Below are 14,526 nucleotides of genomic sequence, written 5' to 3'. Positions count from 1 at the left end.
GGGAGGGAGGGAGGGAGGGAAAGAGAGAGAGAGAGAGAGAGAGAGAGAGAGAGAGAGAGAGAGAGAGAGAGAGAGAGATCGATCGATCAGCTCTCTGGCCAACCTGGTCTACTGAGTGAGTTTCAGGACAGCCAAGGCTACACAGAGAAACCCTGTCTTGAAAAATGAAAAAGTATTTTGGGTCAGAAGTGGTAGTGTATACTTGTAATACTTGGGAAGCCTAAGGCAAGAACACAAGTTTAAGCCTGCCTGGGCTACACAAGATCCTTCCTGCCTCTTAAACAGATCAATAAACAGAGTATATACTTTAGATTTGATCCCCAAGAAAAGAAAGGGGAGTGTGGGAAAAAAAAACCCTATACTATCTTTTTAGAAAGCCAACTGACAGCATCTTTAAAATCTATATATACCTAAATCTAACAATTCTAATTAAAATTCATGGCTTGTGTTATCTATACTAAGTATGTATGGGTAAAACATATTCTACTATACTGTTTGTAACAAAACCTAAGTCTTTAGAATCTATCTTAATGTGTAACAATGTGTGCCAACAGAATGTATGAATGAATAGCTTATGAAAGTAAAACAAATGAATCAAATCTATTTTAGAGACCAGGATAGCTCTATACAAGAAAAAAAAAGAAATATGACGAATATGCAACATTTGTTTATAAACAAGCAAAGAGTTAGGAATGGTGGTGTGTGGCGTTAATCCTAGCACTCTAAAGACAGAGGCAGGCTGATCACTGAGTTTTGAGGCCAGCCCGTTCTACACAATGAGTTGTAAGTTAGCCATGGTTTCATGGTGAAACCCTCTCTCAAAGACATACACCAAACTGTTTCCATTAACTAAGAAAGTCTAAGTATTGTAGAGTTCAAGTTCCTCTGCAAAATTAAATGTAAAATTTGTGTCCCCCTCCCCACTGAGGGTGACAGTGGATTTGAAAGTAAAATCTCACTGAAACAAAAGGTTATTTTAAAACAAGCAAAAGTGAATATAACACAGACACTGAATACAATAAGGACTAAGGAAACAAGAATTTCAATAATTGTCTATATAAGCAAGGCAAATTGCCAAATGAGTCTAATTTCTCCAACCTAAAATCTATAATTCAGATTTAAGATTAAGGGTTCCTTTGAATAAAATAAATGAAAGGTTCTCCCATTTAATGTAAATTAGCTTCAGCTTAAAACTATACTACCATTAACTAAAATCACCAATAACTTGGTTGACATTTAAACTGATGATTAAAATCTAAATGTTCTGTAGTGGTGAGATTAGCTATAGCGTTTGGTGCTCCCAGTGGGTCATGCACTTCCAGCCACTTGTCTTGGATCCACAAATGAAATGTGCGCGCGCATGCGCGCACATGCACACGCATGCACACACACACACACACACATTAGCTTATTTTTAAAATGCCTTAACTAGCTCAAAGGCTGGGCAGTTCTAATCACCCACCCAGCTACCCTCTGGAACTCCTGATTCAACACCTTCTAAATCTTTGACCTTTGCTGCCCTGTTCCCTCTGGGCAGCCCTTTTGGGGGTTGTATTCCCTCTCACCTACATTTTGGATGATTTTCCTTCTATAGCTCTAAATCTGATCTGTCTCTCTCCAAAACCTAGCAATTCTCTCCGCTCCCCTCTCTTGGGTCTCAGCCAGAGCAAACCTAAGGTTCCCACCCCATCTCCCTTTGCACAGCGATTGACCACTGGCATCTTTATTGATCAATCAAAAACCAATTGAGAGGGGCTAGAGAGATGGCTCAGAGGTTAAGAGCACTGGCTGCTCTTCCAGAGGTCCTGAGTTCAAATCCCAGCAACCACATGGTGCTTCATAACCATCTTTAATGATATCTGTCTGGTGCCCTCTTCTGGTCTTCAGGCATACATGCAAGAGACTGCTGTATACATCATGCAGATTCTCAATTCCCAAAGCATTAGAACCAATCACCATCAATGCTCATTAATTCTGAGGCTACTATTTTCCACAGCTAAGACTGAAGTGCTTTTTTTGTTTGTTTGTTTGTTTGTTTGGTTGGTTGGTTGGTTTTTCGAGACAGGGTTTCTCTGTGTAGTTCTGGCTGTCCTGGAACTCACTCTAGACCAGGCTGGCCTCAAACTCAGAAATCCGCCTGCCTCTGCCTCCCAAGTGCTGGGATTAAAGCCGTGCGCCACCACTGCCCGGCAACTGAAGTGCTTTTTAAATGCTACTGTTGCTGTCAGCAGAATGCTCAAAGTTGGTATTTTTATTTTTCAAAATTGATGTATGTACATCGTTAGTAGTAAGTACATGTCTTAAATTACTAATGCATTTTAAATAACTACCTACATTAGGACTGTCAACAAGTAATAGCATGCACAGAAAGGACTCAAAATACAGCAACAGAGTAGAAAGGAATAGCCAGGCTAGAAAGGGTGACTAGAGAATAGTGACAAGGAAAAGAAGAAAACTTTCATTTTAATAGCATTACTGCAGCACTGCTTTCAAAAAATCGAGATTTGTTTCATTCATGATCTTTAATACAGTATGATTCATATTTCACTCTTCCAGGCTTGCTGATTTGAAGGTCCAATCACAAAGAAGCACAAAATCAGTTGGAAATTATTCTTTACAAAAGATACAACCCTGTACACTTAACAATTGTAACTGTGTGTCAGAGAAGGAGAAAGTTGTATGTTGAAGATCTGATTATAATGGACAGATGGGTCTTTAACTCTGCACCTTCCTGCTTCAACTTTCCAGGATTAAAGACCTGGCTTATGTGAACTTTAGAAATTGTATGAGTTTGTTTTTCTGCTTTATTCCTTTTCTCAATTCCAAATCTGTTATGTTGATTCAATGCAGTACAAAAGACCTCAAACAACTATGGTCTATGAATATTATAAAAATATATTCAGGTAGCAAAGGACAGCCTGGGCTACATAGCAAGACTATGCCTTTGGGGAAAAAAAAAAAAAAAGAGTGAAGGGTATGGTGGCACTTTCATTTAATCCCAGCACTCAAGAGGCAGAAGCAGGCAGATCTCCCTGACTACACTGTGAGTCCCAGAGAAGGCTAATATGTACAGGTATATTTAGCCTAGAAACCACCTTCATGGACATCTACAAAACTACTGATACTGCCAGTGTTATATTGTAGTTTGTTGTTTGAGGTGCTGGGGACTGAGCCCAACGTCTTATCCACACCAGGCAAGCAACATACCACTGGATTCTCAAGCACAAGTCCAGGCCTAAGTGGTATCTTTTTAAAGACAAGACAGATAAGCATGAGATTAAACTACATTAAAAAGCTTTACCAACAAGTTTTTTTTTTTAAATGACATTGCCATATGTTTTCACAGGATTATTTTCTAAAGATCCACTAAACCAATTATTGCTACAAATAAAGCTGAATCATTTATTCATGAGAAAAACAGTAACCAGGCTTCTGGCTTCTAATATGGCCCCCAAATGACCTCTCTACCCCTGATAATTCTGCTTAACTACAGTTTACATTATAGTAGCCTAGAAAGAAAGGCAAATAGACAGGTTATCAAGCTGCTACTTCCATGATCACTTAATCGTTAATGTCACCTGGGCTGTTTTTTTGTAACAATGTCACTGGGGACAAAGTGGAACACTACTGGAATGTCTATGATGACAACAACCACCCATCAGTTTTCAGCACTCATCTCTCATTTTCAGACCCACAGATTGAACCTCTCCAACCTTTCTTACAGACAGCTAAAATTAAACCTTTCTTCAAAATATCCTGCCCCTCAAACTTTTCAATTCATTTCACCCCTTAATGATTTGTTTAAAGCAAGAAATTTACCAGTCACCCTAGACTCCACTCTTTAACACCTTCTACATCCAACTGGGCATTATTTCTATCCTTTCTCACTCCACTTCACCAGCCCTATCTCCACAGAAGTTGCTCCAACTCAGGTCCTTTTCCAAGTCTTCCTCAATCACATCTATATGTAAACTAACTGTGACCTCTCTACTTCCCCTGTATAAAGTCTCAATAGCTTGTCACTGTCTGCAATGTCATTTCTCAAATTAATGAGAATACATCCAAAGCATTTCAAAAGATTCCCCGTTCATATAAATTGGATAAATGGTAGTTTAAAACGAAGTTTAAAACACTGTTCTCTAGCTAGTGTCTAAAGTCTCACAATGTAAAATATGTATTTCTTTTTCTAACACTGTGGAAGAGGGGTCCCAAGTAAAAAACTAATTACAAGACTTGTAAAAGCCTTTACAATCTCCCACTTTCCAACTGCTATCATTCACACTTAGAAACTTTACACCCCTTTCACAAAGAGCACAAATTGCAGCTCTTCAAACTGCTCTACCACTTCCTGACTCCATTCTTTTCTATGCAATACTCTTTAGCCAAGCAAGAATGCCTTCACAAACCTGGTCTGGCTAAGAAGCTGCTGTTAATCCTCCAAGCCACCTCAAGCCACTAAGCTCTCTGACTGTTCTTTCCATCTTCTTCTGGCAGAGGACTCCTGCCACTTCTCCCCACTACTCCAACTGTCAGAGCAATTACTAAGACATCAAAGTTAGCCTTAAAAGCTTAAGGTATGAGAGACTCAAACCAGCACCTGGTAATGCAATCAAATGAATGACATGAGGTAAGACCAAAGGTGGAATCTTTTTTCTGGGGAAAATCCTACAATAAATTTTGAGTCTGGAAATGCTCCACATCTCAATCTTATACCACTTTTCCAACTAACTTAGTCAGATTCCTTCCTGACCTGTAACCCTCCCTATAGAAACCCATCACAATGTTATTTATATCCATTAAAGTAATTCCTCTTTCTCTCAAGAAGAGAGAAGAGAGCTTCTCAACTTTCCTAATAATGTGACCTTCTAATGCAGTTCCTTCATGTTGTGGTGAACCCCAACCATAAAATTATTTTGTTGACTACTTCATAACTGTAATTCTCCTACTATTCATTATAATGTAAACATCTGATTTGAGGAATATCTGATATGTGACCCCCAAAGGGGCTGACACTCAGGTTGAGAATCACTCAAGAGTTAATGCACACAGAAGTGACAGATAGGAAGTGGGGAAGAGGGTTCAGCAGGTAAAACACTTGAAAAGTCCTGTGTTAAAGAGGGCCAGTCCAGAGCCAATCAAAATAATCAGGGCTTGGACCCAGCCTAAAGAAAAGCAGATCCCTGAGGCTCACTGGCCTCAGAATAAGAGACATGGTCTCAAAAACAAGGAGGGGCTAGAGAGATAGACCAGTCGTTAAGAGATGGCTGAAGGATGGTTGTGGCACACGGCTTTAATCCCAGCACTTGGATGGTAGAGGTAGGCAGTTGGAGGCCAACCTGGTCTTCAGAGTGAATTCCAGGACAACACTATTTTGAAAAACAAACAAACAAACAAACAAACAAAAAAAAACACTGTCCGATCTTCCAGAGGATCCAGGTTCAATTCCTAACATCGACATGATGGCTCACAATTTTTAAAAACTTCAGTTCCAGAGAATCCAACACTGTCTTCTGACCTCCTAAGGCACCAGGCAAGCACAGGGTTCAGACACATTCAGATAAAACACATAAAATGCAATATAAAACATTAAAAAACATACACAGGACAGTAAAGTAGAATAGGGGATGAAGAGATGGCTCAGTAGTTAAAAGTACATCATGTTCTTCCCAGGTTTGCTTTCCAGCACCCATATTGGGTAGCTAACAACCTCCTCCAGGAACCTAGAAAACACACACATTAACGCGCGCGCACACGCACACGCACACGCACACACACACACACACACACACACACACACACACACACACACACACAGTAGGAGGCTGCAGAGATAACTCAAAGGGAAAGTCTTACTATACACGAATTCTGATCCCCAGGCCCCATATAAAAACCAGAAATGGCAGGGAAATGTAACCCCAGGGGTTTGCAAGGGCAACAGCCAGATCTAAGGGCTTTCTTGCAGACAGTCTAGCCAATTAGTAAGCTCCAGGTTCAGTAAGAAACACCCTGTCTCAAAAAACTAAGGTAGAAAAGTCACAAAGAAGACACCCAATATCAACCTGTGATCACTATCTCTGCCCCCCCATCCCACCCCCAAACACAAACACCAAGGCAAATGGCCACTGACAAGTATCTGAAGTTGTCTTCTGACCTCCACACAAGTGCACATGTATGTACACACAATACCTGCATATGTTGGCAATTTGTTCTAATCTTCTGGCTCCTTGTTTTCTGGCTTCAGTTGCCTCTGTGGAGCTGCCCTGAACTGCATGAACTCAAAGGGACGCAATTCCACTGCACTGCTTTTTAACTCATTGAGTCAAACCAAACTCACTGACTAGAACTCAGAGATCTGCATGCTTGTCTCCTGGGTGCTGGCATTAGAGGTGTGAACCACCACGCCTGAACTAAGCTTTTCTTTACCTGAAAGTTGCTCTATACCAGGCTGGCCATGAATTCAAGAGATCTCCTTGCCTGCCTGTCTCCTGGGATTAAAGGAGCATCTTCATTCAAACAGATCACACAGACCTAGAAGGTCTTTGGATGTGATCCTCTGCCACAGCATCCACACTGCTGGATCAAAACTCCTCTACATATATGCAATAATCCAATGAAACAGTTGTGTGAGGAGAGACAAAGAGATCCAGCGACCCTGGCCAAGTCCTTCTGAGTCTTACCATGAGGTTAAAGTTTAAGAGGGCTAGAGTTACATATTTCTACTAACCAGTCTGGATCACAGTGTGGTTCCACCCTTTCTCTCATCTCTAAGGTAGTGTGTCAAGTTGTAAATTGCTGGGAGGAGTGGGAAGAGTACTGTCTGTCGTCCATCCATCCTCCCTCCCCTCCCCATAGGGTCTTAGGCTTTAAGCTTGCTTTCCCTTCTCCAAACCAAAGATTTCCCTTCCTTAAATCCAAAGATTCCTGGGGGAGCTCCAATTTTGGGGGGTCCATTGTTTCAATAGTCTAATGAACACATGTCTCTTTAGACTATCTTCATCTCTGCCAGACTGGTTACAGTGCAAAAAAAGACCCTGAAGAACACCTACCGGACAAAGAAGGAGGAATTCAACCTAGACCCTTTATTAGCATGTTGCCATTTCCCCCCAGACACCAACGTCTTCTGTAAGAAAGAACCAATGTAAATAGTCTGTTACTTCTCAGCATTGTCATTTTCTAATCTTGGACTTTATTTTAATGCCCAATACTTTTGTAAAGAAAACAAACAAACAAAAAACCTACATAATAGAGTAAATCCAACCTACTATTAAGGTACAATTCGGTCTTTCTAAAGCTTTCTTTCATAGCTATTCTGCATGTTACCTGATTGCTAATTCTAAGGGAAAACTTACAGAATATAAGAAAAAGTTGTAATTCACAAATTAATTTCATACTGTAAGATCTATTTTAAGATGTTTCACCATCAAAGGTCACAATATGACCTGTGGGTTAGTCCAAGACGTTAACAGATCTGGTGTTAGAATTGTTCTGTGGAACTCTCCAGCAATTCCCATCCTAAAATAACTTTTGCTTCAGATATTTGCATTCCATTTTTTTAATAGATCTCTTCTTCACTCAAATTTTTCTAGACTAAGAAGTAGTAATTATCATAAAAATAAATTTTAAGCTATCATTGTAGTAAACATATTTTTTTCAATTTTGTTAATACCCCTTTTTGTTATTTTGTTGTTTTGTTATTTTTGAGTCTGGGTCTTGTTAGGTAGTAGCCCAGACTGACCTTGAATTTTCAGTGAGCCTCTTGAGATTACAAATCGTCACTACCATAGCCAACTTGTTTTGGCTTCTTGAGCCAGAGTCTCAGTAAGCTTCTAGCATCAGTCATCCATGTTCCTCAGCCTCCTCAGTCATGAACTACAGGCTCACAGCACCGTCCCCAACCATACACGTTACTTTCAATATCAGTAATGCTAATGCTTTAACTATCTTAAGTTTATCATTGGTTATCAGGTTATCAATAACTTCAAGACATTCTTTTAAATAATTACTTTACTCAAGATGAAGCTGGGGCTGGAAGAAGGCTCAATGATTAAGAACATACAACACTGCTCTTCCAGAGTACCCAAGTATGATTTCAAATACCCAAGGCCTCTGTAGGCACCTAGACTCCAATCCAAGGACAAGCACAGACATATACACACATATGATTAAAATAAATACACACACACACACACACAGACACAGAGCTAGAGAGGTAACTCAGCAGTTAAGAGCACTTGTTGTGGCCAGGAGTAGTGGCACATGCCTTTAATCCCAGCACTTGGGAGTCAGAGGCAGGAGGATCTCTGTAAATTCAAGGCTCTTGTTCTACAAGGAAGCTCCAGGACAGCCAGGACTAGGGACTCTATCTCAGAAACCTCAAACCAAGAAATCCAAAAAACAATCAACAAACAACAACAACAAAAAAAAAAAACCACATTGCTTGGGGCTGGAGAGATGGCTCAGCAGTTAAGAGCACTGACTGCTCTTCCAGAGGTCCTGAGTTCAATTTCCAGCAACCACATGGTGGCTCACAACCATCTGTAATGGGATCTGATGCCTTCTTTTGGTGTGTTTGAAGAGAGCAACAGTGTACTCACATACAAAGAATAAACAAATACATATATATATATTTTAAAAAAAAAAAAAAAAACAACCCACGTTGCTCTTCCAGAACTTGGATTCAAGTCCTAGTTCCCACATAACCATTCAGAGTCTACCAAAGATCCCAATATGACCTGTAATAATAGTGACTAGTAGTAATCATGTTTTTTGTTATGGTAACAGGCTGGTTACCTTAACCATTCATAACCCCAGTTCCAGGGACTGACACTCCTTCTAATCTCCTTAGGCACTGGGCACACGTGTGCTATACAAGTCTTCCCTTGCAAAGAGCAATCAGGTAACATGCAGAATACCTATGAAAGAAAGCTTCAGAAAGACCGAACTGTATCTTAATAGTAGGTTAGGTTTACTCTGTTATTTAGTTTTTCTTGTTTTCTTTACAAAAGTATTGGGCATTAAAGTAAAGGTCCAAGAGTAGAAAATGCTAATGCTGTACGGTTTATACATGCAGGCAAAACACCTGTAAAATAAAAACACTTTTATGTGTTACAAATAAATAAAAATTTTAAGATTAAATAATTCCAGAACACTTGATTTTTTAAAGCCTAAAACTAAAACATGTATGTGAATCCTGAACTTATCTCTCAAAGTAAGAGAATTCAAATAAGAAACCAAGAACATGGTTTTCAAGATTACAGTTACTCTGTATATATAGGCCAGTTTGCTTCAATTAACAGAAAGTTACAAAAAGCCAAAGGCTAAATGCTGTAACCCAACTCTTAGATCAAGATTTAACCAGATCAGATATGTCATACAACAGTCCCCTTAAACCAACTGGACAGTTCCAGAACTCCTAGTGCACATCAAACTAAGGTAGCACCAGACTTTGTATATACTGTTCTCTCCTATACACACATGTCTAAAAGCAAGTTGTTGTTCTTTTTGTTTTGTTTTGTTTTGTTTTGTTTTTTGAGACAGGGTTTCTCTTTATAGCCCAGGCTGTCCTGGAACTCACTCTGTAGACCAGGCTGGCCTTGAACTCAGAAATCCACCTGCCTCTGCCTCTCAAGTGCTAGGATTATTAAAGATGTGTGCCACCATTGCCCGGCACAAGTTTAACTTATAACTGAAGCACAGTAAGATTGTCTACAATAATGAAGCAACTTAACATTATACGACTGAAAGCTATGTAGATGTTACCTCTCCTTTTATTTTTTCTCTTCAAATAAGTATCTTACCTTTAAAGGAAGCAATTTCTAGTTTTTCTTTGGACGATAGAATTGCTAGCTATATAAATATGTAGAGATACTTACAATGGCTAGTAACCAACTAGTAGACACAGACAATGAGTGTGCTGGACCAAAGGCTGACTAGGGTCTAGGCCAGAACAAAGGGAAAAAACAAAATTTTATAACTACTCAAAACAACACAAAGCTACTGTTATGAATCGAAATGTAAATATTTTGGAGATAAAGGTTTGTCAAAGGGGTTGAAACTCAAAGGTTGAGAACCACTGGTCTAGATTTCTAGAATTTTCCATTTAATATTTTCAGACCACAGGTGAATGGTGGTTAACTGAAACCACAGAAGGTTAAACTATGGGTGGGAGCTGTACAGAAGGGAAGCTACTACATTCAGAACTCAGTCAGCACTAGAATTTTAGAGAACATCAAGTCTATCAACTTAACAGATGTCAGTTACTAGATTAACCACACCTCTGTTAAGCTGATAACTCCTGTTCAATGTATGGTCTAGTCACATACAAGCTCCCATATTTAGTACTTATAGTTAGTGTAGGCCACCAAGTATACTACCAAATAACCTGTTTTACTGGCCTGAAGTCACAGGTTTATAATCCCAGCTACTTGGGACTCCTGAACAGGAGAATTTTAATTTAAGGCCAGTCAACCAGGGCAAGTTCAATGAGACTTTACCAAAAATTTTATTTAAAAACACAAAAAGGGCTGGGGATATAGCTCTGAACAGTGTTTGCCTACCATCTGTGAACCCCTGAATTCAAATTCAAGTATCACAAAACACAGAATCCATTTTCTGTAAGACCATCATTATGAAGACCACTTTGAAATCCTGTCTTTCAAGCACAATGCATAGGAAAAGAAAGGAACCTAGGAAGAGCTAGCTGAGTGCTCCCCCCTTCACATGTGCTCACTGGCCCTCAAGCCTCTTGGAAATATTGTTCTTTGTAAATTGAAATGAAACAGGAAAGGGAAAAAAAGAACAGTTAAGCAACTTACAGTTTAAGAACTTTGAAGACAACCATAATCAATTGAAGTTTAATATTACTGTCTATAACACAGAAGAAGTTCTTATTTCTTGGTTTGTGTAAGTATACAACTAGGAACTTATTGCAAAACCTATCTCCTCATCTAGAAAAGAAAGTATTTACTTTAGGGCCTAGTACATAGTACAATATCTCAATAACTATGCCATTGACAAAGTTGAGTTATCAGTTAGGTGGGATCCCAAATCCCATGAACTCTTTCTATTACAATTTTCTATAAGTGTCAACACACATTCTTCCTTCTTTTTCTTTTTTGAGACAGAGTCTCATGTAGCCCAGGCTAGCCCTAAACTAAGTCTGTAGCTGAGGATGCCTTTAACTTCTGATTCCCCTGCACAAATTACAAGCATTCAACACCACATCCAGCAGGCACTTTACCAAGTGAGCTATATCCCAACCCCAAACACTTATTCACAGAAGAATCAATACTTGAAATATGAACATCTTGAGCTGGAGAGATGACTCAGCAGAGCACTGGCTGTTCTACCAGAGGACCTGGGTTTAATTCCCAGCACCACACGGCACTCACAACTCCAGCTCCGGGGGATCCGACACCTCACACAGACAGACATTCAGGCAAAACACTAATGCATATAAGATAAAGCTACATTATTTTCTTAAGAAAGAAAAAAACATTTGGGAAACTGGAACTGGCTGGTTATTAAGGACAAACTAAACATGCTGAACAATGTTACTGCTAATATCTGATAATAGAACCAAGCCCCTCATCGGACATAAGATTTTTTTCTACTATCTATGACTATCTAAAACTATTTTTTTTTTCGGTTTTTCGAGACAGGGTTTCTCTGCGTAGCCCTGGCTGTCCTGGAACTCACTCTGTAGACCAGGCTGGCCTAGAACTCAGAAATCCACCTGCCTCTACCTCCCAAGTGCTGGGATTAAAGGCGTGCGCCACCGCCGCCCAGCAAAACTATTTTAATACCAATATAGGAATTTATATTATCTCAAACTAATTCTAAATTAAAATTTCAATTTCTGTTACTGGTTGTCCTGGGAAAAGAAATCAATCATAGCATTCCATCAGCTTGAAGCTTATCAACTTTGTTTTCAAAAATATACTGCCATTTAATACTTTCATCTAATTATAACTGTACATAAATGAAACATATACATTATATCTTTTCCTGCCTAATCCCACAACCAAACTAGGCATTGCTGTTCTAACAATGTTTAAAAATCTCAACTACTCGACCCTCAACCTAATCTAATGTCAAATGATTGGGGGTGGGGAGAGCAAATGTTAATACCAGGAAAAGAAATAAGTTATCCGCTAGGCTAAACTTATGATGCTGCCTGTAATACAACAGTTCAGGAGGCTAAAGCAATATCTTTTTTTTTCCTTTTCCATAACAACCATTAATAAACTTACTATTTAAAAAAAAAAAACTTCCAGAAACAGATGCACTTTTTTTTTCTTTCTTTTTTTTTTTGTTTTGTTTTGTTTTGTTTTTCGAGACAGGGTTTCTCTGTATAGTCTTGACTGTCCTGGAACTCACTCTGTAGACCAGGCTGGCCACGAACTCAGAATCCACCTGCCTCTGCCTCCCAAGTGCTGGGATTAAAGGCGTGCACCACCACTGCCTGGCTACAGATGTACTTTTGAAGTTGTTGTTAAACCCTGAACGGATGTCCGCACAATCTATTTTGGCAACTACAGCCTATTCAGCAAAGCAACAATCCTCAAAAAGAATGTGACATATATTCCAGGAAAACAAAACTAATGTCAGTTTAGCAAAAAGGTTTGGTTCTAATCAAAAGTGGAGCACGTTTAATGATATGCTGGCCCTTCCAGAAGGCTCAGCAGTAAAACTCCATTGCTGCTCTGAGGACCTAACCACAGCCAGTCAGCTCATAACCACTTGTAACTCCAGTTTCTAAGGGCCTGGCCTCCGAGGGCATTTCACAAACATACTCAAACATATGTTAAGTAAAAAATAAATAAACTTTCATGTTAACCTCAAACCCTCTAGGATGGTATTCACCACGAAAGACCCCACATTTCTTCGATTTAAGCAATCCTGATGCCCTGCTTCACAGATCAAAAATGACCATTAACATACCCAAATATGCTCCATTCAGTTCAGAATCATGTAAGTTTCTGGGTTTATGACTCCATACCCATCCATTTTGCACTAATACAAACCACTAAACATAGCTCTAAAACATTAACGATTCGGAGCTAATTATGTAAGTGATTCATACCTCTTATGTCCAGACACCAAGATCCTAGGATGCTTCTGTCAGACCTAAGGGGAAAGTAAACAATGAACACCTGTCACAAAAGCTTTCCAAATTGGGAAGCCCCAAACAGTTACTGTCAATCGCCAAATACCATTCCTTCCCCCATTCCCAACTCCACACCACACCAGAAAAGATACCAATCGGACCAACAGTCCGTGCTGTGTGAAGGCGAGGCCAGAGTATTAGTGCAAAGGGGTCTGGGTGTTTCTAGTCCTCGAGGCCCTGCCTCTCTCTCTTCTTAATCTGAAGTGTTGACACCTCAAGTCCGTTTTCCTTTCTGGACCTCGGTTATCAGTGTCAGTGTGCTGATAGCCAGGGTAATTCACTCCTCAGCGGCTGGGGCTACTAGGCTTCAGACAGTCAGCACCGGCACGGACCCATCTGGGGCCCTTCCCACATTCCTCCTCCGGACACATCACCTTCTGGACTTTCTAGAGCGGCTGGCCTACCGGGCCGGCCGCACGCAGCGGGTGCACTCCAGACCTCCACACCCACACGTGCTCCCAGACAGAGCCGGGTCTCCGCGCCCTCTCCCAGTCACACACCCCTTCCCAGAGAGGTGATGTCCAATTCGGGTCGAGGAAGCAGCCGTACCGGCCACCCGGGCGACGCCGTTCGCCTCTTCCAGCCTCCCCATCACCTTCGCCTCCCGCCCCACACCCCGCTCGCCCAGTCACTCACCAGCCGCGCCGCCGTGCTGACTTGTCCGCGGCCTCCCGGCCCGGGCAGCCAAAAGGCCGCAGGGGGCCGGGGGGCCGCTTTCGCCACCGCCGCCGCCTCTCCTCAGCCCAGCCCCATCGCCCTCGGCCGGCGCCGGCGGCCGCGGGTCGCTCGGGCTCGAGGGTCCGCCGCCGCGCGTCGCGGCTCGGGCTGTGAGAACAAGAGGCGCCGCGACGGGGCCCGGGCCGCACCGGGCGCAGGGGCGTCTGCGCTCCGCTGTCGGCGCCTGCGGCGGCGGCGGCAGCGGCGCGCAGCCCGGCAGGGCGAGAACAAGGGAGCGCGGCGCGGAAGACCGACAGGGGAGGGGGACGGTCTGCGCTGTGAAGCGGCCTCCCGCCGTCGGCGACGAAGCGGACCCCCTCCCCGCGGCCACGGCGCCCGGTCACGCTGCGGGGAGGGCCGGCGGGCACACGGGGAGCGCCCCGCGAGCTCAGGACTCCCGCGCCGGATGTGAGGTCACGTGATTGCCTCATCCCAGCGCCCAGCGCGGAGGGGCCGTCAGGGGGCGGAGCGACCCTCCGGTCCCGCCCACCCCCTCGCTTTTAGCGGCCCCCAGCCCGCCCAAGCAAGAACCGCTAGCGGGATGCTGCTCAGGACTCATTTTGCTGGAGGCGATTAACTATGTGTTGCTTGTCACGCAAGGAGATCGTAGTCTAGACCCCCATTTTCTAAAAAGACACTGA

At 42.0% G+C, this 14,526-nt stretch overlaps 1 protein-coding gene across 1 annotated transcript in view; it reads right to left on the bottom strand.

Moving 5' to 3' along the window:
* Atp13a3 (ATPase 13A3) overlaps positions 1 to 13,946 on the bottom strand; it is an 81,202-nt gene extending 67,256 nt beyond the window's left edge. The window contains exons 1-2 of the mRNA XM_028753755.1: positions 13,805 to 13,946; positions 13,085 to 13,128 (exon numbers count right to left, since the gene is read on the bottom strand). The gene's annotated coding sequence lies outside the window, so the exon portion shown is untranslated. The remainder of the gene's footprint in view (positions 1 to 13,084; positions 13,129 to 13,804) is intronic.
* Positions 13,947 to 14,526: the final 580 nt, after the last annotated feature.

The sequence above is a fragment of the Grammomys surdaster genome, unplaced genomic scaffold (assembly GCF_004785775.1).
Source record: "Grammomys surdaster isolate TR1022 unplaced genomic scaffold, NIH_TR_1.0 125956, whole genome shotgun sequence".
NCBI classification, from domain to species: Eukaryota; Metazoa; Chordata; class Mammalia; order Rodentia; family Muridae; genus Grammomys; species Grammomys surdaster.
This window is presented reverse-complemented; position numbering and strand designations above follow the sequence as displayed.